Consider the following 18,760-nt stretch of genomic DNA (forward strand, 5'->3'; position numbering starts at 1 on the left):
CACTTTCGCTCTAATATTTTTTTAAAAAAAGTTAAGTAAATAAAAAAGTAGAAACTGTTCCGACTGAAAAAAATGTGAAAGTTTAGAGAATCGTGGTTCCTACAATTAAAAAAATACAATAAATTTTAAATACAATTAAGTTGTTTCTAATTCAAAAGTTTCATTTGGTTTTCATATAGTTGATTTATAACAGGTTCATTGAAAATTCCGAAACTTTCTTGCTCCTTTATTGTAGACCCGTGTTTGTTTCTACGATGCCTTGTTTATTTCCTTGGTTCAAAGTTTTAATTCCTGGTTTTAATTTAATTTGGTTTTGAGTTTAGCGTTTCTTTCAGTAGTGAAGCTATATGAGACGTGGACCTACAGCTTAAAGTGGGATCCGAACCACATGAGCTCCTGCTGCGAGTCGAATCCGGATCTCCCACCTTAGAGGCCCGTATACTAACTGCTTAGCAACGAGGGAGCTCTTGTAATTCGTGGTATCCACTGTCTTCTTATTCCCATGATGGATGAATATTGCAGAGAATACTCCACGACAGTTGAATCTTTTTAAAGATGGAAAGCGTATGCGGAAAATTAGCTTAATATTTCAGTTTACTAAAACTTTTCTTTATTCACCATATAAAACACTAGGAGAATTCATACGTTTATATATATATAATTTTTAGTTTCTTTTTATATTTGAAAAACATTGTACTTTGAATAATAATACATAGCAAAATATGAAAAAGCGTAATAACTTGAAATCAAAATCTTAAACTTTTAATGAATAAAAATTGTAGAATACAGAAAACCATTTATTAACTGTTGAATGTTCAAAACATTTGTTAGCCTTGAAAAGTATATAGGTGCGTGTTTAGTCTGTATATATAGAGGTCACTTTACACGAACAAGCGTATGAAAAATGTATTCGTGCGATTAGTAACATAAATCAGTATCTTGATAAACAAAACTTTCTGAAACAGAAAACTCTGGATTTGAACGTCAATATTCAACATACAAGATTCCTTTCAGATAAATTCTAAACAAAGTATTTCTTCATTAATCACAACTGAAGAATGTTCCATACTTGGTCAACTCATTACGTATTCGAGCTGAAATGAACATTCTTCGCACGGGGAGAATATGTTTATGGAAAATATTTGGGTCCCTTTACTTCTTAGGATACCTATTTGAATAAAAATGAAACGATAAAACTCCAAGACATATAGTAAGTCAGGTAGAGATTGGCCATTTTTTCCTGCCTCCAATATCTCGAATAATTGTGTATGTAGAGCATGCTTTTCTGTACGAAATAAAAGAAAAGACTTTCCGTAACCATAATTAAAGGCTTGTAGGATTAAAAAAGGTATACAGGTTGCCTCAAAAGTAGGTATACGCCCCTACATTGATCAAGTATAACATTCTAGCTTATGGGTTTATTTGCTTTGACTCTTCCGAGCTTAAGATGTAAGTAAAACACATTAAGAACAAATAATAAAGAAACTAAGTCTACCTGATGGATAACAATAAGAAATGATATAAAATGCAGGGTCACCATGTACAGTATTTCTATCCGAAATTTAAGCTTGCAAAATGGCTGACTGGTCTATCTATCCCATAGTACTATGGGTTAGATGAACCATGTATTATGGGAGAGATGGACTATATGCAAAACCTAAACAACAGAGAAACAAAAGGGTATGCGCCCTTGGCGTGGGAGACCCGGGTCCGATTCCCGGCAGGAGCTCATGTAGTTCGGATTCCACATTAATCAGTAGGTCCCGTTTTATATTGCCTCGCTGCTAAAAGGGACAATAAGCTCAAACTCAGCTCAGCTCAAGAAAAGAACGCAGACAAAACTCCTGAGACCAGCCTCGCTGCTGAAAGGGACGCTAAACTCAAACTCAGCTCAGCTCAAGAAAAGAACGCAGGCAAAACTCCTAAAACCAATATTTGAAACCACGAGGAACGGGAATGGGGAATGCGAAAGCTTCGTAAACGAGGAACTGCATACTTTATACCCTTTACCAAACATCGTTAGAGTTATCAACTCTAGGAGGCTCAGGTGGGCAGGCCACGTAACGAGAATGGATAAAAGTAGGAACGTTTTCAGAGTTTTCACTGGAAATCCAATCGGAAAACGTCCATTAGGAAAACCTAGGAGCAGATGGGAGGATAGTATTAAGGTAGATCTCCCAGAAATAGGAGTTGAGTTGATTTTGAGTTTAACGTCTCGTTCAGCAGCGAGGCTATGAGACGTGGACCTACTGATTAACATGGAATCCGAACCACATGAGCTCCCGCCGGGAATCGAACCCGGGCCTCCAACGCAAAAGGCGCGCACGCTAACGGCTTAGCCACGGATGAGCTCTCTCCCAGAAATAGGAATACAAAGTAGAAACTGTATCCAGTTGGATAAGGACATAAGTTATTGGAAAGGTTTTAGGAATGTGACATTGAACCTCCGGGTTCCATAGGTTATAGCGTTAGTTCTTTTACAGTTAAAAAAAAGTGAAATATAGCGGAAATTCATAACTAGCTTTCTTTTCGAATTTCTAAATATTGATCGATATGTAGTAAATAGAAATATTTTTAATGTTTCTATTTAGAAACCAAAATATAGTTTGGCTACTACATATCTTTGAAATTATAGTAATTACTTAATTTCTTATTATTAACACTCAAAAGTACACACACACACACACACACACACACACACACACACACACACACACATACATACATACATACATACATACACACACACGCATATATATATATATAATATAAATTTATGTTTTGTATGTACGTAGATAGATAAAACAAGACACAACTAGATACGTAAATATACTCCAATAATTCTGGTTCTGGATAATCACAATAACATTTTAAAACACATTTTTCTGACCAGAACAAAATGAATTATTTAATAATTATACGATTTTTGTTACAGTTTCAAGGACCTAACGTCCTCTTCATCAGACATTGAGAAAAGACAGATGACAGCAAATCTTATATCTTCCTCAGCCGTTAGTTAGCATTCTCATTTATATAATTTTAATTGTTGTTTTTATATATATAAAATTTAAATTTGTAATATGGAACAATATCATATAATTAGATTGTTAATATATGTTAATTGTCAATGCAATTTACAATTCTATTGATCTTTATATAAAATAAAATAAAATAACAGAAATTTGGAAATATTCAAATTGCACTAATATTCTTATTCATTTTTCTTTTCTAACACTTCTAATAATTTTTCCCATTGCTCATGTATATTTATACCACTTGTCCAGTTCATTAAGTTCTCCTCTTGTTCTTTCTTTATTCTTCTTGCTTCCTTCCACTTCCTAATAATCTTTCTTTTTTCTCTTTCTAAACCTCTAGCCCGTTCCCAATTTATCCTATGTCCCGTTTCTTTCACATGTTTGTAAATAGCATTATTTTCTCTTTTCATTCGAACATCATCTTTATGTTGTTTCAGTCTGTCCATGAGCCTTTTTTCCGTCTCCCCTATGTATTTCATGTCACACTCACTACATTTCACTTCATAGATAACTCCTTCTTCTTCCTCCACTATATTGCTTTCCTTCCTTTTCTTTTTCTTTCTTATACATTTCAACAACGTTTCTCCTCCCTTTCTATATGTCTTAATACCTCCTTCTCTTAATAACCTCTTTAGCACTTCCGTCTTTTCTCCTATGCTCTGAATTCCATACCACTTCTTATTTTCTTCCTCTTCTTTCTTTTTTATATTTTCTTCTTTTTTCTTTCCTTTTATCTGTTCTATCCTATATTCATTATTTTAAAGTTGTTTATAGAAATTTTCCAAATCTTTCTTCTTTCCCTCTTCTTCACTATTGATGTTCTTTATCCTCCTTTCCATGTTCCTAATGAAGTTCTTTTTAGTTGCTTTGTCTACATCACTTCTCCAGTGACAATAAATACCTGCCCAACACGTTTTTTGATACCAACTGGTAATTACTTTCTCACCTTGCTTCTCTATCTTCATATCCATAAAATTGATTGATTTATATTCTTCTACTTCTAATTCTAACCTTATACTTTTTCTTCGTCTTCTATGAGTTCAATATAATTCTCAAGTTGTTCTCTATTCCCTGTCCATATCCCTAAACAATCATCTACATACCTGCTAAAGAAGATTAACTTTCCTTTTGCTTCTTTTGTCACTTTTTTCTCCCACTTATTCATCACTATTTCCGCTAAAACTGGACTCAGCTTGGATCCAATGCTTAGACCTTCTTTTATCCTTACTAGCCTTTCTCCAATTATACAGTAGCTATTTTCCCATAACGTCTTAAGCGCTCTTATAACTTTTTCTTTTTTCCATTGACCTCTAACTTTCCCTTCCATTTCTTCTTCTATCGCCCTTAAAACATAATCTCTTTTTATACTTGTGAACATGGCTTTAACATCTACAGTAAACATTAACATGTTCTCTTGATTCCACTTAATCTGATCTAGCTTCTTCTTCAATTCTTCCGTGTACTTAACACTGCAGTGGTCGCGCGTTCTACTATTGTAGAACAGGTGTTTTATTTTTAGAATCCTGAGCAATTGGCAACACTCTCGACCTTAAGCGGTTATGTACCTTTCTCCGAAAACCTTCTGTACATTCGAGTCAATTTTGAGCGCTTGTTCTTGCATCTGCTCAGATTTGTACCATGATATCGTAAGTGTTCTACTATTGTAGATCGCGCGACTATTGGCGTACAAGCTTTTTCGTATTACTGATTTATTTCGTTTTACATTTTCACGTTATTTTTGTGGAATACGTGTTTGTAATATATGAAATGACAGTGTATGACAGAGAGCAAGTGCGTCTTTAGTTAGAAGAGACAGAAGTTGCATTTGGGATTGAAGACATGTAGGAGCTCGAGGAAGATTTTGATGAAGAAAAAGTTGAGTACAGTGATACCGACGATGTGCGAGGCAATATACCGGAAGAAGAAGAAGAAGAAGACATACCAGTACAAGCCAGTGTTGAAGTCATGGATCATGCTGCACCACCTTCTCTCGATACACATGCGTTTTATATCGGTAGAGAGAAGAAAGTAGAACCTTCTCGCTGGTATGTAGATCCCATAATGCCAAGAAACTCACGAACTCGCAATTTGAATATAATACCAGCTTTTCATAGGCTTGGCCCACAAGGCATCTTTTTTATGTCTAATTGATGATGAATTGATGAAAAAACGTAGCTGGTGTTAATGCTCTTAATATATTTAGAGCAAATAAGAATAATGAGAATGTTAGACGAAATAATTTCCTCCATGATCTAGGTTTTGATCTAGGTTGATAAAACCAGCAATAAGCCAACGTTTAGCCGTGGAATTCTTGCCAAACGAGCGTCGACGCAGAGGACGCCCGTCGTTGACTTCACTGAAGGTGTTCCGTTACCACAAGACGGAGATTCTGGGTTTGGAAAATGTTTCCTTTGTGGCCATTCTCGCAAGAAGTCAACAAGTAAAAGCTTTTGGAAAATGCCAGAGATCTGTGTGCCCAGACTAGCAGAAAAGCTTATATGACGGTTGCTTGGAGTAAGCAATCATTCAAAAAGAGTACATCAAATCATTCTACCTGTACGATGTATAATAGAAAAAGGTTTATGCTGTTATATGAACACTTATACCGAAACACTTGTTCGATTTTCGGTTCAACATTGTCATATATTAAATAAGATATACCAAATGTTTATTTGCCAAAGTTCTGTATTATTCAAACAAAATAATTTTAAAATATTTTAAAACGTGTATAATACTATAACTAACATGCCCAAGACCGAATATCGCTAAAAATCATATCGCAATAGAAAAAATACTGATGTTCTACAATAGTAGAACACGCGACCACTCACGTAAAGGTGGAGTGCGCGACCAACGCAGTGTTAATTCTGTATGTCTCTTGCTCTTCTCTGATTTCATCCACTATCTCTCTTAATTTTTCTTCTAGTGGTTCAAAATAGTTACCTCTGCAGTCCATTAGTGGTCTTAGCTTAATTTCTTTCTTATGAATTTTAGGAAAACCTTTCATTATAGGAATCTTTCCTTTTTCATTTATAAACTTTTTAATCCCTTCTTTTTTCCCTTCTTGTACTATCTTCTTCATCACTTCTTCTTTCATGTCTTTGTTACCTACTTCCTCATATGTTTGATCACATAGCTCTCCTAGTTTTTCTTGGTACCACCTTTTCTCCATAATTACCAATGCACCTCCTTTATCCGCCTGTTCCACTACAATGTCTTTTCTTTTTTTTAGACTTTTCAGTCCTTCCTTCTCCTCTTTCCTTAAGTTACTTTCTTTCTTGTTCATATTCTGTCTAACGATCGATAATGCTTTTTTCCTTATTTTCTCCTTCTCCTCCTTGTCCTTTATATCTGCTATTGCTTGTTCTACTGTGTACACTAACTCCTTTTTGTCCACTTCTTCTTCTTTAACCTTAAATTTATGCCCTAGACTTAAGCACTTCTTCTCTTCTTCTGATGATATTATGTTACTTATAACTACCACTCTGTTTCTATTATCCTTTTCTTCTCTCCAACCTAACAATCTTCCTTTGTTGTCTAATCTCATCTTTACTTTTCCTTTAAAACTCCTTTCCCATTCTTTCAATTCTCTTATTACTGCTTCCCTCACAAAAATACTGAGACCTTCCTTTATATGTTCTATAATTTGGTTAGACATTTCTTCACTTTTTCTCACTTCCTTAGTTCTTTTCCTTATGACATCCCATATCACTTCTTTCTCAATTTTCTTGACTAGTTTCTTGAATCTCACTGATTCACACATCAATCCTTTCTTCCTCACCCTTAGACCTTTTGGAGTAACTCCCTCTTCTAGACACCTTCTCAAAAAATGTATCTGCTGCATATACGATATTATCTTCCTCCTTTTGTTTTTCCATGTGTTAATCCTCCTTTTCAGACTTGGAGGTAAATCATAACAAATATACTCCATGGTTCTGGATAATCACAATAATCACAATAATCCTCGCTTCTTAATGCTCTTTCTACAAATCTGTCAATAATAGTGAACTAACAAAGGGAAAGCAGACTTTGGTAAACGAACTTCCGGGACATCTTCTGCGAGGTATTAGTGCACATTTAAACCGTTAATATTGGAAACTGGGAGAGCGCAATAACCAGAAATGGCGGAGAAAAGGCGTCTGAAAGTTTCCGACTCGCCTCATATACGACACGACGCATAAATTTATCAAGTGACGGCGTGGCAGTGAAGAGCAACTACTACTCACGTGCAAAGAGTTCCGGGTTCCATTTCCGCTCGAGTCATCTTCCTTTTTTGCTTTAACCAATAAAGTAGCCATTTGTAACTACAAGTAAAATATTAAAATATTAATGTACGGTCGTGCAGATGGCAATGGGAGTGAAGCAGCACAATTCTTATGAGAAGCGTTTTCGAAACAGACGCCAACCATCATACAGAATGTTTGCAGCAATTTATTTGCGCGTGTGTGAAATAAGGGCCGTATTTCCTGCTGAAGTGCTACTGGCCGACCTCATCATGCTCAAACACCTGTTATGGAGAATGCATGTTAGAAGCTGTGGACAATGACCCAGGTATGAGAACAAGGGAACTTAACCGTGAAATGCATGTTAGTTATAAGACTTTGTGGCGTGCGTTGCATGAAAATGCATTGTACCCACACCACCCTCAAAGGGTAAAAGTGCTGACAGAACAGGATTTTTAACCATGTTAACCGTTCTGCAAATGACTAATTCAACAGTACTGATACCATCATGCTGTTTCAGGTTTCAGTACTGTTCACTGACGAGGTCACGTTATGAAGGAATAGCATCAACATACATAACATACACACGTGGGCAGGTGCAAATCCCCATGGTACGGCAACTGTGAATGAAGCCCATTATTAGATGTTACTGCAGGATACACCCTGCCGCATTACTGGAAAATGTTCCCCTAACGATTCTCCGCAACATGTGGTACATGTATGATGGAGCTCCTATGGACTTCTGTATCACTGTCCTCCGATGGTTGATCAACAACTTCTCAAGACGTTGGATTGGGAGTCCGGTCTAGCGAATTGGCCTGCCCGGTCTCGGGACTTGTATTCACTTGATTTTTGTTTCCGGAAACATGAAAATGTGTTGTTTGCTACTCGTGCCGACGATGTCAACGACCTGCGTATCCATAACGTTTGTGCAACTGTTCATGACCCAGTTATCTTCGAGAGGGTTCGGCAATTCATGATCCGGCGTTGTCATGCATGCATTGCTGTCCGTGGCGGATAATTTGATGTGCCCGACAAACGCACGTTTGTGTCTCTCTGCACTTCCATATGTACTGCTTCGAACTTACAATTCCCAAGCTTTCGGCCCTCCCTAACTCGGCTAATATCCCAATATGCTATATGTTCATAGGACCTTTCTTGCTTATCTCGGTGTCAGCATTTACCTCCCGACATTAATTTATTGCATTAATTAAGCTACACCCTGAATATAACTACGAAGAGTGTTTGATCTTTAACAATTATCAACCAGTATATTCCTATTCATATTTCGAGAAAGAGAGTTTACACTAAAAGTATATTTAATGTGTCTTTTAGTATAATAGAAGAATCCTTGATACTATAGTTCAATTTCTCCTACAAGTACGCTCTTATGAGTGGGTAATTTGTGGTCACTACTTAAGCTCCAATTGCCAGTTCCAAAATTGCCACATGACACAGAATCAACACCGAAAAATCTGTCATCAGAGGGAATAGTATTCGATGGTATCTACGCTAACCGGAAATTTATTTCTGTAATTAAAGGTTTTTTAAAGAAGTTTATTTTGAATTTGCTTCATATAGATAAATAATAGTTATTAACAATAATTTATAAAGGTAACCAAGCAAGTTCTTTCCCTTTTTGTGGACGTCTGTGGCCCTCACACCGTAATTTCAATGCGAATGGAGATAAGGCGAAGGTCAGATGTTGGTGTGGGTATAATAAACATACTACCTGGTTGTGGTAGTTCAGTTACTCCGTGAACTTGGATAAGGACAGAGTGAACATGGGACCTCCACAGAGCGTCATAGGGAGTGTTTGCTGTACGAGTTCAAACTGGAGTCAAACGCCACTGCAGCGAGCCGGAAGATATGCCAGGCTTTTGTTGAGGGTGAAGTGATTACGTGGACAGTGTAGCGGTGGTTTAATAAGTTTAAGGAAGGTAATGAAACACTCGAAGACGCACAACGTGACGAAATCCAAAACATGTACAAACTGAAGACCTTCAGGCAGCAATAGAGGCAAACAGTGGCCACAAATGTGAAGAACTGAGACTACAATTCAGTGTGACTGGAGAAAACATTCAGCAGCACCTTCATCAACTTGTGAAGCACAAGTTGGGTCGATGGGTCCCACATGATTTGACTCCGTGCCGGAAGGCAACTAGCATCTGTGTTTGTTTGCTGTCTCATCTGAGGAAGGAGCCATTTCTGGACAGGGTGTTGACATGTGATGAGAAGTGAGTCCTGTACCAAGCTCCACGGCGCTATCATCATTGGTTAGCATCCCATGAACCGGTTCCAAACAGCGAAACCAGCACTGCACCAGAAGAAGGTCCTCCTATGTTTTTGGTGTACTGTTCGCGGCATCCTGCATCGGGAACTGCTACCAACTGGTCAGAGCATCAATGCAACTGTGTACTATCAGCAGTTAAGCCGTGTTCAAGAGAAATTTAAAACTCGGGATTCAGCACTTCTGAATCGCAAAGGGGGTTCTCCTGCTATAGGACAACACTAAACCCTACGTGGCAAGGATAACCCGAGACATCACTCTACGCCTTGGATGTAAAACACTATTGTATCTACCATACTCTTCGGACTTTGCACCGTCCGATTATCACCTGTTCCATTCCTTGGACAATCACCTTAGATTGCGCCAGTTCAAATCCCTAGTAGAGGTGCGAAATGCACTTGATATCTTTTTCGAATCACGGCCCACTAAGTTCTACCGCGACGGCCTTGCAGAAGATCGTCGATGCTGATGGGGACTATTTTTGCCCCCAGGACTATCTTCCAGGTAGGGGAAAGGTGGGTAAAACGGTACCCCAAGAAATTTTATTTTTTCAGTCTTACAGAAACATGCTAGCAAGTAGATAAAAATTTATAATGTACTTCCGTCTTTTAGTTTTAAGATATATTTAAATGAACCTGTTTTCAAAAAGCTTTACGGAGTAATTAGTGATCATTTTAAGTTATACCAAATGTTCACTTTTCCCGACCCAGTCGGGCAAAGTAGGCACGCTTCTCCACTATGTCTGGCTTTAGGAAGTCAATAAAGAAATAACTCATAGACCTGTAACATACTGTTTTATTTGTAGAAAATAGCAAGGGATTTTAGTAGAAAAGATTATATAAGAAAAATGAAAACAATATGGTCAAGTAGGCCTACCACTAGCCTACAATTATGTCTATATTGAAATGCCCTTTTAGGTCACATTCGCGAAAAATTTGCATAAGAAATATGAAAAGTATAGTCTAAAATAAAATAGATCAGCTACAAGTTACAATGAGAACTACTTTGTATCATCCCATAAGGCTAGTTATTTTAACATCAAGCCTACCTTAACCTTCAACGTTTGGGACGTTCATCGTAATCAAATGGATGGGTGAAATTCAAAAGGAAACAATTCCACTTGGACTTCACTTTAAAGAGCCAAGACTTACATTCAAAACACTTTCCGCTACACTACAGTACTCTATAGGCCTAATATGCTTTTTAAAAATAGTTAGGCATAATAGTTTCCATTAATAGTCTACAAGCAGCAAAATCATTAGAGAGCAGAGGGCCCATAGTTTATGTAGGAAATAGTTTTCAACTTAGTCCTTCCAGTGGCAGAAACTATTATTATAGTATGTTACCTGTAGTCGTAAGAAAATGAGCTAATACTGAATACAGAGAATTCAAATAGAAGCTACCAAAACCCCATATTTCAAAATAGTCAAATGCATTTATTTGTTAACAGAACAAAACTGTTAGTAACTTCTATATTATTTCGATCAAGAATATAGACCTAAGCGTAAATGAGCGTACCTAGCATTGCAAATAGGTGAAACGCTGTTCTGAATAATAAAATATTAAGCCTAATTTATTACATAATTTTGCCATATTTGGATCAATTGGAAGCGTCGAACAAAGTGGCCACACTTACAGTGAGATGGTCACTTTACCCGCCTTTGCTTCTGGCAAATTTACACGATTGCACGCCATATTGTACTTCTGTTTATTCGCTCTGAACAGCAAAACATAAACACTACTAAATAATAGAAAAATTATTAAGAAGCATTACTCTTGATAATAAAAATATATAAACATCAAGTTCTATATAGTTGGAAGAAAATCATTGTTAAACTAATACTTACCCTTAGATCAACAATAGATGAAAACACCTTTTTCTTTATACAAGCGGAACAACAATTGCGTCTATCATTTTTGTCGTCTAGAACTACAATGGCAACTAGCACAACTCATTGGACCTCAGGGTTGCCACACACGAGAATCGCGATGATGCCAAACACGGGTCTGAATTATGCTAAATTTTTGTAAATTATGTCAGATTTTCAAAATTATCTTTCCTAACTAATTTTAAAGACCCGCCCGTACTTATCTTCATTATTTTAATGAAGTGTTTCAACTGTATTCATGTACCAAGCTAATATGACGCTGTCAGGAAAGATAATGAAATAAATTGGTAAATGGCACATTATAGGGGAGGAAGGTCGAATTTATTTTTTATGAATGGATGATATTTTAAGAAATATATATACAACATGCCGCTTCCGACACAGGCCTGAAGCATTTCTTTTAGTGTATTGCTAACTGTCCCCTGACGTTCATATTTCTCCCCTCTCAAGTTGTAAACTGAAAGGGACAGAAACATCCCACGTAACAAAACATTCAGGTTTCAGTTGACAGTAATAAAACTATGGGTAAGTAAATATGTTTTGTAGAGTCAGATTTTGCTATTTTTGAACATTTCTCTGAATTAAACAATAAATTAAAACCGCGGAAATACTGACTGGTCTCACTGTTCCAACTATCGTTCCAACTAAAAAGAATAATTCCCGACGGTCCTTGAAACATCTACATTTTCGTTCTTTTTCTATTTATCAGAGGGAAGAATGAAATTATGCTATATTTGGCGAAGATGCTAAACTCAAGGTGCTAGATGCTAAATGCATGTGAATTGTGCTAAATCTAGCACCAAGATGCTGGATATGGCTTCACTGTTGGACCTACTTGCGATAGCTGTCTGGCACATACAGACGAGAAAAGTGACGATGACCAGTTTACCCACCCTGACCACTTTATACTCCCTTCGCCTATGTCTTAGGTGAGTGATCGATATTCGGAGGTGGTTGGTGAAACAGCGACAAAACTTTCTTGGTTACATTTATAGCATAAAGATTCTAGAACAGGGTTGAATTCAGGGGGTAGCCCGGGGGGAATCTCCCCCCGAAGAAAATTCATTCCCCCCCGGAGAAACTCAAAACATTTCAGTCACAAAATGTAGAAATTACTTCACCCAATTATTTGCTTTCTTTCTGTGCACGTGCAGACGAAATCCGATCTCTCAATATACATATAAATGGCGCAGACCCATTCTATATAAATATTAAACATGTAACATCTAAGATAGAACACCAAATAGTCAATAAAACTTGTATTTTTTAACGCTATGACCGAGTTTGGCAGAACATGAAATTGTTAACTATTGAAGAAAGGTTTGTATTTTAGTAGGTACCGGTACTATACTCTCGCTCTATATTATATATTAATAGGCAGCACTAGTACAGATTGAGATAGGAAAGGAAAGATAGGGAAGATCTTTCGATCATTCCATATGATCTCTGATGTCAGCAGACTTCAGTTCTTGAAAATGTACAGTTCTGGCATTATTTGAAATAGGGCGCCTAAATCCCATTTCTCCAATCGAAAGTAACAGACGTAAATGTGTTTTACGATTGTTAAAGTAAACACACCTTTCTTTAATTAAAAATAATTCAGTTAAAGGGTGAGATTCAGAGTGCGTCATTTAGAGGGATCAGGGAGGAACAGTTAACCCTCCTTGGTTAGAGATTTATATAGAATTTATCAATATGATAGTAATATATGAGTAAAAGATTGCTATTGAAGGTGATGAAGATCCTGCTCAGTGCCGTGCCATGGGGGAGGGGCAAGCGGGGTGAAGGCCCTGGGCGCCGAAGTAATGAAGTAATGGGGCTGTAAAATTCGGGAGGGAAACAGAAAAGAAAAGAAGGAAAGAAAAACAGAGGAACGAAACACATGTGCACATGTGCACATATATAAAATGAAAGGAAAAAAGTAATGAAAAGTGCTCAAAATCAAGGAAAAGCAGGGTTTACTTTTTAAAATTTTCTCACCTTTCGCGGCTGGTCTGTCGACCTCACTCATATATACGGGTGCCATCGTATACTCTCGCGCCAAGCGCTGATTTTCCACGACACAGCACTAATCCTACTGAAGATTTCGTAAACTAAACTATTGATGTGTATGCAGTGAAGAAACCAAGGCTAATATGCTTGATTTAGAATCAGAAGTGTCAGAAAGGATTATAACTTTTTGTTAAGATATTCCTATGTATGTTTGTTTTAGGACAAAAAATATTTCAGTTAATTTAAATCTTTTTAAAAACTTCTACATTGGTAAGAAACAGTAACTACTGAATATAGGAAATAATAATAAAAATAGTTACTGTAAATAGCAGTTAAAGTTGAGTGTAAAATATTTTTGCCAGTCTTTATTTAATGCTTTAGATGAAATCAAACGATTGTTTTTTTAAATTATAATTTCATATTGAATATTTATCAGCAATTAGTCTCAATATTAGTTAAGATGTGGATGTGAATGGAATTGTTAAATATGCTGCTTTCTTCCAAAAATACAGAAAAACAACCCTCCCCCCCCGAGGAGTTGACATTCCCCCCCGGGTGAAAATGTCTGAATTCAACACTGTTCTAGAACGTCACTGAAAATTGTAAAAGTGAAAATTGGATATCATTCTAATGTATTGCCTGATCTGGTCTATTGTTTCCCGTGAAGTTTCGAAGTTAAACAGGGTCTGATCTGCACTCTGTTGTGAAAACTAGATAGTAATGGCAGTGCGGCGTTCAAACAACGCCGTAAAGGAAAATAAATAAATTCTCGAAAGAAAGCAAGGGGAGCCGATGTAGTAACATTCCCTCTAAGTTATAAGTATCAAAGCCGACTGATAAGCATTGGCCCTCACTGACTCTTGTACCAACAATTTCATATTATTATTATTATTATTATTATTATTATTATTATTATTATTATTATTATTATTATTATTATTATTATTATTATTATTATTATTTAACATAAGAAAATGATCTCGTGCGTGTGCTAATCATTTGGTCACAGGATTTTAATAACTCCAAAACGTAATTTATAATTGTATAACCAGTCATCAAGTATAAGATCTTGATAAACTTGAGATGCAAGGGACCCTTTTTAGTTTTAACAACTAGCATAAACTTAGGGGTCGTCCACATATTACGTAACGCGACAAAGGGGAGAGGGGGTTCGGCCTTGCACTACGAAGTGTGACAAGGGGGGAGGAGTGGTTTACGTCTTCGTTATGTAACGCGTGCACGTATTACTATACAATAAAACTCTGTTCTATTGCTATCGCATCATTGCATTTAAAGCACACGTTTTTCTGGAGTTACTTGCTAGTGATCGTAACTGACGCTTGAAAATTCTCTCGCGTTCCCACTCGTATCGCTATTTCTGAGAATATTATTCAAAGTTTTGATTTGAATCATTACCCACTCTATTCTTCTCAGGAGTTTTGCATGTGAAACAGAATAAACTCTTTCATGAAATACTATTTTCCGCGAAGAAACGATCCACGATTTGCAGAGTAAAATAAGATATTAAAATACTAATTCGATGGATATCCATATCGTACTGAATTTTTTGATTTCTGGTTTTCAATATTTCTGGAGAAATCGAGTTTATTCGCATTATGGCACTGATTTAGGACAAGACGAATTTGAAAATGGGGTAACCTGAAGTCTAAAGTGAAAGATAATGCTCGAAACTTGTCCACAAGCGACATGTCCCTGCTGGTTCACGTGTGCAGCCACTTCGAATCTGTGGCTGCCAATAATGGCAGAATGCTACGATGATCATGAATAGGGGTAGAATATTATTACGGTACTACCATTTTCTAATACATTGATATTTTGGCGAAAAGCATTACAAATATATTCAGAATACAAGCATTTTGTAATAAAAAGTTCTACCATTAAAAGAAACTCCCAAAATATACATAAATGCGAAAGAACAAGAATCAAAAAATATACGTAATAAAGGGGGAGGGGTTCGGCCTTGCGTTACGAAGTGTGACAAAGGGGAGGAAGGGGGTAAAAAATTCTCCAAAACAGTGTTACGTAATATGTGAACGGCACCTTATAGCATAAAACAACTAGCATAGCTAAAGTGGTAGTGAGTTAGGTGGAAACTAAACAAATACACCGAAAGAGTGCTGAGGTTTCAGCAAAAACAACAATGGCACTAACTAATTCCAAATGTCATAATTTGTCTTTCTTGAACAAGACAAGGGGAGTAGAAATGTCCATGGCTGTGATTATGAACAGGGCGTAAAAACCTGCTAAAAGAGATAAAAACACAGACAATGCTGTTGTAAATCTTAAAGTGGAAAGAGGGAAAATTGAACAACAGGATGTCCGAGAAATCCCTATTTCTGTGAAGGAGTACTTGAATTTAAATAAAGTATTTATAATGTCAAAGAAGACATCGTTAGCGAAAGAAATCACAGCTGTTCAACATGACCTCCTCCATATCAAAGCAGAATTACCATCTTTGTGTGCACACCTGAACACAGCTGCAACAGTGATGGGGTAATAGTACGCAGTGATGCAAAAATGCGTTCATTAATTTACGCCAAATCCATGATCTTCACCTGGCACACTTATTATTGATGTGAACTCATATAAAGAAGTCCAAGGGCGTTAGATCAGGCGAGCGTGCTGCCCAGAACCCTGATGAACCTCATCCAATCAAGCGTCTTGAGAACATCTCGTTGAGGTAATCGTTCACAATATGCGCAAAGTCGGTGGAGCGCTGTTCGAGAATGTTGTCGGTTAACAACTGGGACTACAGGAATTGCTGAAGTATGTTCAGGTTGTCCAACATAGTGATGTTGCAGTGATTGTTGCTTCAGCAAGAAAGAATGGACCGTAAATGTACTGTTGAGTGATGCCTAACCACACGTTCACTTTGGGAGTTATGCTCTAAATCCGTAACGATGTTTGGTTGATTTTGAACCTATACCCTAGTGTTGTGGCTATTGACGAGACCACAGATTGAAAGGTGGCCTCATCAGTAAACAGGACGTGAGTCAACTAATCTTGGTTGTAGATTGCTTCAATTAAGTCGTGTCACATGATCATGCGTACCACAAAGTCTTCAGGTTCAAGATGATTTAGCATCTGGAAGTGACAACCTTTTTCCTTCTGTAAAGTACAAGGTTTGTCACGCAGTAAATTTTCGGATGCCATGTCCCTGACAGACGACATGTCGACGCTTTTGGACTCTGCTGGATTACCTGTCGTACTGTCTCCAAAGTTTTCGGCTACTCGATGGTCGTCCGGAATGTTTCTCTTGACGAACACTCCCAGTTCGCTGAAACTTGTTGACGAAACCTGTAATGATTGTTCTCGTTGGTTTTTCTCTATGGGAACAATATGTTCCCGTTGGATCCTCTGTACAGTGCCAGTGGATTCAATTTTTTTTTCTGCCTATTTTTCCAGTATATGAAGTGAATCACCATACGGGATAACACAAGGAAACTGTTCTTATACCTTGTTCGGAATGCATGACGAAAGCATTTCCCATTATTTACTAAACCATCCTTGCGCCTCACTACTTGTTGTTTGTTTGGAGAAACGAATCGTAACCTGGTTACAATATAGCTAATTTATTTAACAAAATTTTTAATATACATTAGTGCTCCCTGGTATGTGTGTGAAGTTCTCACTGAATGTTTGTATTGCACCACATTAGTTCGACACAAGACACATCCACTCACACGTTTCAAGTGTCTAAAAACACACACTCTCTGGTCTTCGTGGCGGTTCATGTTCACTTTCTACAAAAAAGGGGGAGAAAAAGGCCACTTTTCGAGAGCGAAGGGAGCCAAGGACACTGACACTATATTGACACCTATTCTGACATCTATTCTGTTCCGTTATATCTGTTCAGACTAAATATTTTGTAAAAGAAAAACATGCACTCAACATATGTCGCCCACCTTGAAATACCCATATTTCAACACAAATACCAGTATCAAAGATCTTGATATTGACAATTGATGAAATAAAGATACTAAAGTTTACAATACTATGCAAATAAATGTTAGAATAAATATATTAAATGATCGATTGCTTGTCTTCAGATTGCTTGTTGACGACTCCCTTTCGTCAAAAGGCAATAGGGACAACTTCACTATCGGCCTCTTGTAGAGTCTGTTAGATGTTTTCACTGTTACCGTACGCACGAGACCATCTTCTCCTGAGTGAGTCTCAACGATCCTGCCAAGTTTCCATAGTTACGGGTGTTGGTTGGTCCGCGAATGATCACCGTGTCAATTGGTTTGAAGATGGCAGTTTCTTTGCACCATTTTGGTCTTCGTTGAAGTTGCGTCAAATACTCGGAAGACCACCGTCTCCAAAAGTGCTGCGTTAGTTTATGAGTCAGTTGCCATCTTGTGAGACGATTCACGTTCGTACCTATGAAATCCACTTGCGGTGGAGCTAACAATGCGTCGCAAATTTAAAAAAAATGGCCGGGTGTGAGGGCCCTAAGATCACTAGGATCAGCTGACATGGGAGTTAGTGGCCACGAGTTGAGACATCCTTCCACGTAAACTAGTACAGTTATCATCTCTTCGTATGTGAACACAGCATTCTTCAAAATGCGTTTCAGATGATACTTCATGGACTTGATGTTAGATTCCCACAATCCCCCAAAATGAGGTGAGGCTGCAGGGTTTTGAAATGCCACTGGATTCCAAGTGAGCTCAAATAATCACTTTTTGAATTTGAAACTTATGTCGCCGTCACTGTTGTCAAAAGCTACTTCAGCTCACGGTTTGCACCTACAAAGTTTATTCCGCAGTCACTGTATATGTCACTTCCCTTTACGTGTCACGAAACGTTTAATCGCAGCCAGAAAGGCTGAAGTAGATGCTTCGGTCACTAGTTCAATATGCACTGCCTATGTGCTGAAGCATACAAACAATGCAATATATCCCTTGGCAGACCTCCCCTTTGTGCTCTTCAACAACACTGGATCAGTGTAATCTACCCCACACTGGTTAAACGGCCTACTTGGAGTTGCACGTCTAGAGGGAAATTGCCCCATGAGCTGAGAGGTGTTGTATCTCGAGATAATCGATGGCACGTTATACACTGTCTCACAATCTGGCGCACTACACCTCTTCTTCTTAGTATCCAGTACTTCTGTCGAAGAACTGACAGAAGTAGCTGTGGACCAGCATGTAAATTTTTTACGTGCTCATTACGCACAATGAGTTCGCTTAAACTATATTTCCGTGGCAGTAGAATAGGATGCTTCTCGTCAAAGTCTAATTGTGCCCTTTGCAGCCTTCCTCCTACCCTAAGCAGACCTTTATTGTCTACGAATGGATGCAGACA

General features: G+C 37.5%; 2 protein-coding genes across 3 annotated transcripts in view; one reads left to right on the forward strand and one right to left on the reverse strand.

Moving 5' to 3' along the window:
• Positions 1-11,468, reverse strand: part of LOC145686305 (brachyurin-like) — a 240,525-nt gene extending 229,057 nt beyond the window's left edge. The window contains exon 1 of the mRNA XM_081759451.1: positions 11,396-11,468. The gene's annotated coding sequence lies outside the window, so the exon portion shown is untranslated. The remainder of the gene's footprint in view (positions 1-11,395) is intronic.
• Positions 1-18,760, forward strand: part of LOC145686306 (uncharacterized) — a 308,465-nt gene that overhangs the window by 12,040 nt on the left and 277,665 nt on the right. The window lies entirely within an intron of this gene.

Source organism: Thermobia domestica, chromosome 5, assembly GCF_964235325.1.
Source record: "Thermobia domestica chromosome 5, izTheDome1.hap1.1, whole genome shotgun sequence".
Taxonomy (NCBI): domain Eukaryota; kingdom Metazoa; phylum Arthropoda; class Insecta; order Zygentoma; family Lepismatidae; genus Thermobia; species Thermobia domestica.